General features: G+C 46.4%; 1 protein-coding gene across 5 annotated transcripts in view; it reads right to left on the reverse strand.

The window, feature by feature from the left end:
* SLC16A5 (solute carrier family 16 member 5) overlaps window positions 1-12,348 on the reverse strand; it is a 529,473-nt gene that overhangs the window by 163,705 nt on the left and 353,420 nt on the right. The gene's annotated exons all lie outside the window — the stretch shown is intronic.

Here is a 12,348-nt window from a genome sequence, read left to right on the forward strand (position 1 = left end):
GAATATGTTGTCTCCTTAGATGTGCTGCCACTACTGCTAAGCATTTTGTGAACACCCTTGGTGCTGTTGTTACCCCGAAAGGTAGGACTTTGAATTGGTAGTGCTGTCCCTGCACTACAAATCTGAGATATTTCCTGTGTGCGGGATGAATAAGTATGTGAAAGTATGCATCTTTTAGATCTAGCGTGGCGAGGAAATCGCCTTGCTGCAGTAGTGGTAGTACTTGTTGGAGTGTGATCATGTGAAAATGATCGGAGTGTATATATTGATTGAGGGGACGAAGGTCGAGAATGGGCCTGAGGGAGCCGTCTTTTTTGGGGATTAGGAAATAGAGAGAATAAACTCCCTTTCCTTGTTGCTGCAGGGGAACTGGTTCTATAGCATGCTTTTGTAGCATTGCTAAGACCTCCTGTTGTAATAGTATGGCATGTTCCTGTGACATTTGTCTGTGTTTGGGTGGTATGTTGGGTGGGGTAGATGTAAGTTCTAGACAGTAACCAGAATGGATAATTTGCTTCACCCACCTGTCTGTAGTGATGGATTCCCAGACAGGTAGGAACTGTGATATTCTGCCTCCGACTGGTGTTAAGTGGTCTGGAGGCAGGTGTAAGAGGTCACTGTTTGGGAGTGGTGGAGGTACGGTTGTTGTTGTTACCTCTACCCCTGCCTTTAGTATTGTTTCCTCTATATCCTCCTCTGCCTCTGTGAAATGTGTTTTGAGAGGTAGTTTGGAAAGGTTGAGAGGTTTGTGTATTATTCCCTCTCCCTGTACCTCTATAGGAGGATCTACGAAAGGAACGTTTGGATTGAGAAAACTGCAGTGCACCCATAGATTTAGCGGTGTCAGTATCCTTTTTCATTCTGTCTAATAGGACATCTGTTTCAGGCCCGAACAGGAAATCTTGGTTAAGGGGTTGATTGAGAATAGTGGTTTGCACCTCAGGTTTGAAACCTGATATGCGAAGCCATGCGTGTCTCCGTAACATTACGCTTGTTTTGACTGTTCTAGAGGCTGTGTCAGCTGCATCTACAGCACACTTTATTGAGGCATTAGTGATGAACTTTCCTTCTTGGATAAGATCATTTGCCTGTTGTTTATATGGGTCAGGGAGATGTTGTAGCAGCTCCTCTAATTTGTCATAGTGCGCCCTGTCATATCTAGCTAACAATGCTTGTGTGTTAGCTATTCTCCAGGTGTTGGCTGCTTGTGAAGCCACCCTTTTCCCAGATGCCTCCAGTAGTTTGGACTCTTTTTCTGGTGGTGCAGCATCGCCAGTGGTTTGTGAGTTCGCCCTTTTTCGTGCATTGGCGACTACTAGAGAGTCCAGCTGTAGTTGACCCTTGATGTATGTAGGGTCGGAGGGTGCTGCCCTATATTTCTTTTCCAGTCTAGGGTTGAGTATTCTAGCCCTAATTGGGCCTTTGAATATTTCTGGTGCATGTTTTAACACCCCTTTGAGCATGGGTAATGTGCGTACACTTCTTTCTGTAGTTGGGAAGGTGTCTAGCAAGAAATCCTCTTCCATAGGGTCAGCATGCATATCTACCCCGTGGAAACTATCAGCCCTGTCTACTAACTGGTGGAATGCAATGGTGTCGTCAGGAGGGGATGGTTTTGAAGGATATGGTGTGAAGAGGTGTGTTATTGTCTGGTGAATATGGGTCTCCCCATGTGTCCAGGTTAGGATTTGTGTCATCAGGATCTTAATAAGGGTCCTGTGGGTCATTATCTATGTCCTCATCTGGGTCCCCATGAGGCTGTGGAGGCATGGGGGGTGTGTATGGCACAATAGGAGAGAGAGGAGGAGTAACAGGCCTAATGGGAGAAGTAGCAATGTCCTTCCTTTTTAGAGGAATGGGAGAGGGTAAGGCAGGATGAATTTTCCTCTTGTGGAGCCCCACATGACCTGTGTTAGGGTCTATGATGATTCTTTTCTGTTTTGGATCGACAGGATCCGGATAAAACAGGTCCTCCTCTGTATTTGGTGGTTTCGCACCGAAGATTTTTGGTGTTTTTTACTGGGAGTCGAAGGATTTGTAGGCTTCGACTTGTTTGGTTCGGGAACCTTGTTTTTGTTCGGTTCGGGAGGTTTCTTGACTTCGACGTCCTTTTTCGGATCGACCGTTTTCTTGGGTTCGATCTGTTTTTTAGGCTTGTGACCTTTTTGGAGTCGTTAGTCTTTTTCGGGTCGATTAACTTTTTCGGGTCGATATGTTTCTTGGGATCGACCGTTTTCGGCTCGAGTTGCTTCGGCTCGACGTTTTTGGGAACGGTCGAGTCTCTCGGCGCCGGAGCTGGAATTGGTGCCGTATGTGTTTTTCTCGGCGCCGAAGGCATTTTTGGTGTAGGGAGATACGGTTTGCTCGGTCCCGAGCTACCGGAAGGCTTTTCTATTATCTTTGGAGCCGGGCCCGAGGGTGGGGCTTCCGAAGGGATATTTCGATCGTGACGAAGGCCTTGTGGCGATGTCTTGACCGGAGCCTTATGTGGGGTGCTTGGGACAGGGGCATCGGTACTCACGTGCTGCCCCGCTGGGATTGGGTCATCTGAGTCCGATTCTTCAACTGTGACGAGCTGTAGGTCGTCCGAGTCCTCGGCATCCGAGGGGTCGTCGAAGATATCGTCCGGTGCCGGTGCTGCCGCTTGTCGATGCATCGCTTGTCGATGGGCCCTTCGGTTCCTGATTGTCTTTTTGGAACGGAAGAGTGCGCAGGCTGAGCAGTCTTCTTCTTTATGCTCCGGAGATAGACATCTGTTGCACACCGGGTGATGATCCGTCTGTGGGTATTTAGCACCACACTGGGGGCATTTTTTGAAGGGGGTCCTTTCCATGGGCCCGAGGCCCGCGTGGCGTTGATAGGCCCGGAGGCCTGTGTCGATGAAAATATGAGAAATAAAGTCCTGTAAAGTTGTAGGGCATCGACCGGAGAGCAATCCCGTCGAGATGCTTTGATTTGCTGTGAATAAAGTTGAAAAACTTCGGAGTCGAAGTTGGCGTCGCAGAAGTACATCCGAACCGGTTGGCGAAAAAAAACAATCTGACGATGGAGGAGCTGTCCATGCGCACTGTAGTCCAGGGGAGGAGTCACCTATCTCGTGAGATCTCGAAGACTCTTCCAAGACAACAATGTGCAACATCCGGACCCAACACTAGGCGGCGATCTAATGCAATAATGTGACTGCAGCAGCTCATATGCCTCGAACATGAGAGTTACAAACCACAAAGTAATGGGTGGGATGCATTTCTAGGTCAACTTTCTAATTGTCCCCAAGATGTCTTGAGCAAACCATACAGCTGCGCTGTCTGGCAGGCTTCAACCTAAAAATGCAGAAAGACTTTGGAGCAGTGCTACTGCTAGCACCTCATATGCTGCACAGGTGGAGGGGGACAGGATGAGAGGCTATGCGAAAGATGTGTGAGCACAGAAGAATCGTCTTTTTTGGGGTTAAGAGTCCAGAAGGAACTTGTGCTGAGCCAGAGGCAGGCATCTGGTTTGAGCCCAGCATGAGCATTCAGGGGGTTACCCACCTCTAATTCACATCACGCATCAAGCATTGGCAATGCAAATTGTTTTGTATTTTGTGTAGTGGAAGGTTTTATACTGAGCATCATTACACAATGTATAAACCGCATTAGCAGCAGCACAGCAACCTTCCCAAACACAAAGAATAAGTAAGGGACTGGTGGCAATAGCAGAAGGAACATTACAGGGGTCTCTCACACAAATAGAAAAGGCATCACACAGGTAGCTAGCCCACTAAGGAGGGAGCAAGAGGAGTTAAAAGACTGTTGTATGCCCTCATTAAACAAACACAAACACAACTTCTGGAAGAAACAGCTAAACGTCTTAAGGAATTACCATACATTCATGTGCTCCCACACAACGCTGAACCCTCAGCTACCTAGAGTGGCATGTTTCATCAATGGGTTCTGTAGTGAGCACTCGAGAGCACTGTTCCCAATAAGCCGCGCGGCTGCGGGCGCGCCCACCGAAGTCACCCCAAGCGCGCATTGCGCTGAATTTAGCGCGCACACACCGACATCTAATCCTGTAAAACCGTATTCATGTTAATTGCGGCACCCGTGTGCGCTGCAATTAACATGAATACTACTTCAAAGGGTCACAATCAGCCCGCAGCTTGCACTGTTAAGAAAGGAAAAACAGTGTCTCCAACACAACGTGTGCTTTAGGACACGCTGTGTTGGAGACTCTGCTTTTCTTTTCTTAAATGTGCACAGCTACGGGGCCGATTGTGATCCTTTGTGTGAGTGTAATGTTAATTTCGGCGCCCCTGTGAGCTGCAATTTACATGAACGGTGCTGGACCCTGGATAAGGACGCACAGCCCGCCCTGGGCGAACTTCAGCGCTACCCCTGGATGAAAGCCCTCTCCCCGCCTTAAGACTGATTGGCTAGTGTTGGGAGCCACGCCGGGGGACCCTGGACTTGGACCTCACGCAGGCAGGTAGGGGCCGTCTTTACTTACAACGGCATTGGGCTCAAAAGGCTGTCTGTGTGTGTGTGTGTGTGTGCGCGCCCGGGCTGGGACAGCTTCCCTGGCGTACACACATTATCGCAGCCGCACCCGAGTACTTCACAGATCTTTAAAAGACCATTGATATGTTAACAAGGCTTTGTTTATTTTTTCACCCCTTCATCTCCACATGGCGAAAGGCGACACATCCTTTCATTGACAAGGGTAACCTTTGCCTACTGTCCCTCTGCGTGGATATTTCTTTTTCTATGTAGCACAGGAGAAAATAAGCTTGTTTATTCCTATTCACATTTCCTGACCCCTGCAGCTGCTTATCACATCAGGCTGTGACACAAAGTTTGACTAATGGAGTAGTAGGAAAGAGAATGTGTTCCTATTTGTTTTTTCTTTTAAAAATCTGCAGAGGCCCAGTAGGACATCTACTTCGTGTGCGCTTCATTTAAACAGTTTTTATCATTATCATGGCTGATGCAGGACAACAATCAGACAATACAAAATGCCCAGATAACGCTGGCGATTAATGATCCTGCTGGAGAGCAATCATTTGTCTGTTAGTAGTTTTTAAATGCTGATGAACTTTATTTTCTGTGGAAGCTCAGTGGGTTACGCCTTTGTCCCAGAGATCCTTGTGTTACTTGTAGTTCAGAAGTTACAATCCTAACATAGAACAGTGACCAATGAACTGTCATCAAAGAGCTGCACACAAACATGAATGGTATAGTTAGAACTTCGCTTTTTTTGTTTTGTGATATAGTTAGAACTTCCTCAGTCTTTCATTATTCTAATGTTGTTAAAATGAGTATGTCTGGGCAGATATTCATTTTTATCAGTAAAGCTGACCCCCATGGAATACTCTTTAAATCCTAAGGTTGTGTTTCCCCAGACCAAACCCTCTTAAAACATACTGCCCACCAGTATGGATGACATGTGATTCATACACCTTGTAATCCTCATTGATTTATGTGACATTCCATGTAGACTGATTTAAATACTTGTATGATGCATTGTCTCTGTACAATGTGTGCGTGGTGTAAAGTACTGAAACACACTACACTGATATGAGTAGCGCTATACAACATACAACAAATGAAATGCATATGAGAGAGTGGCTACGGAGCGATGAGGGGCACTGGTGGAGGGTGGCAGTGAGGGAATCTGAGGAGGAGATAGCGGGAGGGGCTGTGGAGCGAGGAGGGGCACTGGTGGAGGGTGACAGCAGGGCTCGAGTCGGGGTACCACGCGGGTGGACGGCGTCCCCCCACTTATTTTACCGGGAGCTTGATAACTGGAGCAAATGGAGCCACACATTCACTCTTTGGTCTCTCTGGGGCGAGATCGGAGCTCATTCAGAACGCTGCTCATGCGCTGGCTTCTCTGATGCAATGGCATCTAAGGGGTGAGCGAGGGGAGGCAATGAGTCTGATGGTGCAAGCCACCTTTCGTGACGTCATTTCCTGTTGTCCCCCCACTTCTTTTTTTAGGACTTGTGCCCTGGGTGACAGTGAGGGAATCCAAGAAGAGGTCATGGGGTGGAGGGGGCGCTAGGAAGAGATGAGGGGCACTGCTGGAGGGTGGTAGTGAGGGAGTCTGAGGAGGAGGTCATGAGGGGGAGGGGCTACAGAGAGATGAGGGGTACTGGTGGAGGGTGGCAGTGAGGGAATCCGAGGAGGAGGCCATGAGGGGGAGGGGCTATGGGGAGATGGGGGGGCACTTGTGGCGTGAGACAGTGAGGGAATCTGAGGATGAGGTCAATAGGGGGGGCATGGAGGACGTCCCCAGTGTGCTTCACATCAGACTTGCGTTGGAAGTTGGGGTGGGGCAGGTGCTGCAGCATCAAAGGGCATAGAAGAGACTACATTTCTTAGGGGACACGGAGAGCCTTGGGGAGAGCTGAACCTGGGTCTGGCCTGGCTCTAAGAGCCAGATCACGAGCCGAGCCATAAAAGATGTAACTCGGGTAACAAATGTGAGGAAAATGGTAGACCAGAAAACAGAAAAACATGGATTTTTCATCATATTAAAGTGTTTCAATGGTGAGTAAACGATTATTTCATGGAACTGAGTGATGTTTATTGAAAGTAATATTTTTTATAACATGAAACATTCAAGAATACCGCCGTAGCTGTATGATTTTGCCACAAATTTTCCAAAACTTGTTAGCTTCGGGTGAGGTCCTGCTATAAACGCAACCACAGCCTGGCCCAATTGCTTTGTACTAGTCACCTTCAAGTGAATCCAGTGATCCCACGCCCAGCAGCACTAATTTCTGGGGACCGTTACATATTTTTCCTAAACAAACTTTCATCCAGCGCCACAGACAGAAAACAATGCACATCTTCTGAGCTAAGCTTTGAGGACCGGCACTTATTGTTTTACAATTTGAGCACTGTTTCCCGCAGTATTTGGCAATTGTTGAAGTTGCCAAATGAAGATGAACGCTGCAGTCTACAGCAAGAAGATTCCATCTTTTCACAAAAATTAACTTTGAGCGGTTGACACAGCTGCACATAGACAGCTTTCGCGGGTGGCTCCCGGTGTAACATTCCTTTTTTGGTGCCCTCCTCTCATAGCTCTCTTTTCCACAAGTTCACCCACTGCCACTCTCCAAGAGTGCCCCTCATCTCTCCATAGACCCTCTATCATATATATTTCATTTATTTTATAGTGCTTCTCATACCAGTTTAGGATGTTGGATCAGTTTACATCACGCATATATTACACAGACATGAAGGCTTATAAGTGTGTAAATCAGAGTACAGGAAATGTTACATAAAACAATGGGGATTTAAAGGTGTAGGACTATCATGTCATTCATGCTAGCAGAATGTATGTTTTTAGAGTGTTTAATAAAAACCATAAAACTACACTCCAAACATCTCCTACAACAATATTAAAACAAATACAAGGGTCATGTTAGAGTAATCTTAGGCACCAAAAAATTCAGCAAGAAAAAGGTCCTCAGCCTTGTGGTTGTTTAAAAACTCAGGATTTTGAAAGCACAAGTCTTGTTTGAGACTCTGCATTTATTTTGTTAATAGAACGCAGCGGCAGGGCTGATTGTGTGCCTTTCGAAAGTACTCATGTGCAGCGCCTTGTACATGCATAACTGCTGCAGCGAATAGCATAAATACTTTCAAAAAGGCTCACAATCTGCCCCGCAGCCATGCTCCTATTAACTGTGATGGCACTTGACTTGTGTGAAGGGCCCTCTTCCACACTACATGTTTTCCTGGGCGCCACACATTTCACAAACTATCTCTGACGGGATATCCACACATTACTCCATAGCTTGCACATCAAATTATAAATGTTATGTAATTGAGTATATATGCGATCTTGTATAGGCTCCTAACATTTCCCCACCCTATAAACAGTGCTCAAGTTGAGGATCTTTAGTAAAATCGTATTACGGTACCACCATTGGAGTCCTGTGCTTTTCTGAATCCGAAGTGTACTTGCCTGTGTAACCAATTCATGTCTTGGCATGTGTATCTAAATTGAAAACCTGCTTTAAGACCATTCATGTGGTGCTGCATGTGTGGAAATGCACTGTCTTTTCACTTTTTAAAGCAAAAGTTTGGAGTGATATTTGGCGCTGCAACCCCATGCGTGGTCTGGTTCCTGGTGCACATAGTCTTGGTTGTAGCGCACAGAGACCTTACACTGCCGCACACAGAGGAAAAAAATTAGAGGGAACATTGCCCTAGAGTACTATTGTTTACTGGCTGTACAATCTTCTAGTTATGAGTTCTCCAGTGGTGGCCGGCAGGGATTGGGGCAGGAGAGCAGAAGTGGGAGAGGAGGTAAAAATAAAACGTACCTGATTACCGGGTCTCTCCTATGCCGTCCCTCTGTTTTCTCTCCAGCCGGAACAGGGAAGCAGGAAGCACCTGGCTCCCAGGCTCCCCTGAGCATAACACAACACTGCAATGCAGCGTTGTAATTGGTCTGAGAGTTGTGGATCGGCGCTCAGTCAGGGTTGGGGCCTGGTCTCAATGCAGGCTGTAATGCAGCCTGCATTGAGAACAGGGAAAGTGAGCATGAATGTTTGGCCGGCCCGAGAGGGCTGGCCAAACATTCAAGCACATGGTGGGAGTCCAAACCACTCTTTCCCTTCCCTGCTCTGTAAGCAGAGCAGCCTCGCCCACCCACAAAGCGGCTGCAGCAGGGAAACATAAAATGATAATAACAACGAGTTATTATCATTTTATGTTTTCTTCATTTCACTGCTGCAAGCAGTGGGGCGACGCGCTTCCGCCTTAGTAGAGGAGCTGCCACCGGAGTTCTCTATTTTGGATGACGTTATCCCTTCTGTCCACATTTATGTTTCCATTTGATAATCTGTCACTCTACAGCACTGCACTGCTAAAATGGATTTTACTGATGTCTACCTAACACAAGATTAAAAACAGAGGGTCGAGCAATGGACCCACCTCCTTTTCTATGGTGACATGTTTTGGCACTCCAATATTGTCCTTTTGGGTTAAGTCCCTTAATCAGGACTATGTGTCTTGGTATCACATATCAAGTATTGTGAAACCCTGTGTCTCTGGTTCACAGGGAATGTTATGCAAGTGCATTTAACATATCATTTTTTTCATAAAATGGGCAAAATCAGTGAAACCAAACTTTTTTCATAGAATAGGTACACCTTGGGTAGAGGAAAGGTACAGGCAGGGCAGCAGGAACACAGCCTTTGCTTTCTCACAGAAGAGATACAGCACAGCAGTAGCAATACAAGCTTAACTTTGTCATAGAAGGCAGCAAGTGCAATATTTAATTCCCCACATAATAGTTTCAGCAGGACACACTATTACGCGCTGTTGTCGCTCACAGAACATGTACCCAGTATGGAGTAGGTGCCTATCTCACTGAGAGGAATGTATAGGTGGATGAATGAGTGAATATGTAAGCTCTGACACCATTCCTTCTTAGGTGATATTCCACATCAGTTTCCTGAAAGTCCTGGTGCTGTCACTTGGAGACCTGCTATCCCTGCTGCTACTCATGTTATCATTTCCAGCAGCCTGGCTGCTGTCTCCTCCTGTAGATCCAACAACTGCCATTCACATGCACATTTGCCAATGAACCTTAAGATCTCACAGGAGGGTCCCTTACTTTTCCAATACAGACAGCTGCCCTACTGGTGGTGTGAGTTTGACAAAGAGAGCGAGCGGCATGCGCCCCATATGGCCATTTAAATTCAAAATGGCAGAACCAAACAACTCTATGCTGATCGTTTGTATTCCTCCTTCATTACCCCTTCCACCTCTATATTACCCACCTCACTGGTAGATATACCCCTGTATACCTCACACTCTTTCTATCCGATCTCCACTTCTATTCATTCTCTTCCTTCAACCTCTTTCTCTCTTCCTCTCTTTTGCTGAAGTACATCTCTTCTACTTATATCTCTCTACTCAGTCTCTTCTCCTTCCTCTCGTTTTACATTAATTTGTCTTTTCACCCTTTTCTTTTACCCTTCACTCCTGCCTATCTTTTCCACTCTTCCATCCCAACAATCTTTTATACATATGTCCTGTTGCACATTTCAAATGTTCCCACCCTCTCACCCCATCAACCTTTCACCTACCTCCCTTTCTAACTTCCTCCTCTCAACAATGTATTTTGTCCTCTGCCATTAATATAATGTTTACCATCCTATTTCAAGATATATTTTCTGTAGCACCTCCTCTAGCAATAGTGGCATATCTGCTGCTTGTACAGTGAATATGACACCCCTGGCTGGTGGCAGCCTAGCCACCCACATAGTAATCTCATCCATAAAAGATTGCCCCGGTTGTCTCCTGGGTCTCCCACGATGCTCTCTTCTAGCAGTTACTCTGTTAAACTGTTCCTTCATCATTCATCACCCTGCCTCTACTGCACGATCTTCACACTTCTCTTTCACCCCTCCACCTCTATCTCACATAGCGTCCTCTTTCACACTTTCCATCAGCCCACCCATTTCAGTCCATCCTGTGATAATTACCCAGTTCTCCCTAGCCTTCTAACGTAACTCAAACTGCCAAGCACACACCACTCTTCCTGACAGTCCTCTATATCTCATACATTTATTCGTCACATCTTTCTCTTGTACATCTTCAGTTCTCATCTTCTCACAACCTTCTCTCAAAAATCCTTTCTATGCCCCACACACTCCTTTCACCATCACATTCTCACTGACATGCACTCTAACCTCTCAATTAAATACTTCTCACACACACTCACAGACATTATCTTTCCTCTTTTAAATTCTCCTTTTCATCGCAAGCCCCACTTACTTGCCCATATGACACACTTACACTCCTTACACTGTACCTTCTATTGCTTATATCCCTCTCTTTCTCACTTTCTGTTTCTCACACGCATGTTTACTCTCTGCTTTAAAGAGACACATACACACTTAAGGGTCACTTTGTTTTATGCTCTAAAACACCAGTACTAATGCTGAATTAATATTTTGATAATTACAATTAGAGAATATAGACTTAGTGGGCTTGCTGATGAAGTCTGAAGAGACAATTCTATGCAGGATGTAGACGTAAATCAACTGTGTTGTAATTTCAAGATCAAACATGGATATTTACTTGTGAAAATGAAGAAAAACGAAAACTTGGGGCATTTACAAATTGCCGGAGTTCATGTTGATTCTTTGGTTTTCCACCTATTGAGAAGTAGTGGTAACATGGTTGGCCACCAGGGGTGGCTCTTCCATGTGGGCGGAGGAGCGTCGCCCCACTGCTTTCTCGTAGTGCAAGAAGCAGAAACATAAAATGGTATTATAAATACCATTTTATGCTTCTGCTTCTCGCACTGCAAGAAAGCAGAAGGGTTTGGTTGGGGGAGGGCTGTCCTGCTCTAGGGTAGTAGAGGAGTGGCTTGCACACTCTGAGGGCGCTGTCTGTACCAGTCATTAGCACTCGCCCTTTTCTCCATGTAGGCTACCTGCTTTTAAACTGCTAAATCGGCGCTTTATTCACTTCATTCCAAATCGGTGCAATCTAGTTTGATTTTCAAGCTTTAATCACCCTCTTCGCTCCCCCTCTTTCCCGTTGCCCTGGGCCACTCCCAGCCGAGCATTGACGCTGTGGAGCCGGTCCCGGACACGGAACAGCGGCGGCCATCTTGGGTGTGGGTGGGATTGACAGCGCTCTAGTTGCGCATAAAAGGGGACGTCCATGTCTTCGCACAGCGGGCGCGCCTGACTCGCGCCGGAGTCGCGCCAGAGTCAGGCCCGTCTACGCCCGTCCACGCCAGGACGGGCCTAGGGACATTGGACCCGGTTCCGCCTCCTGCAATCCATGTCCTTCATGGTGCTAATAACATCTACACAGGTGAGGAGTTAAAGCGACTTAATCACCACACCACCCCCCCCCCCCCCCGCACAGTGCACTACATGTGTATTGCCAGTTCATAACTTTAAATGCACCCACTGCGGCTTCATCATGGGCCGAATGTCAAGGTGTAACCAACTGAAAGCATTACATAAACGGGGTAAACCGAGGGGTGGAACAAGGACTGTTAAAACTTCCTCCCCCCTTACAAAACTGCATTTTTGGAGTGTGAACTGTAGATCCCTTCCAAAACATAAGATTAACATTCACGACTTTATAGTAGACGAAAATCCAGATGCCATGTTTCTCACAGAAACCTGGCTTCAGGTTAGTTCAGGGCCTGATATTGCCATAGCGATTCCCGACGGTTATAAACTGTTAAAAATAGACAGAGACACTGGTAAAGGAGGTGGCATTGCGATAATTTTTAAGTCAAATTATTCATGTACTCTTGATGCTTTTCCCATGTTTGGATGCGAAGCCGGACTTTTAAAGCTTGCTATTAGCCCTCAGT

The sequence above is a fragment of the Triturus cristatus genome, chromosome 7 (genome assembly GCF_964204655.1).
Source record: "Triturus cristatus chromosome 7, aTriCri1.1, whole genome shotgun sequence".
Classification (NCBI taxonomy): Eukaryota; Metazoa; Chordata; class Amphibia; order Caudata; family Salamandridae; genus Triturus; species Triturus cristatus.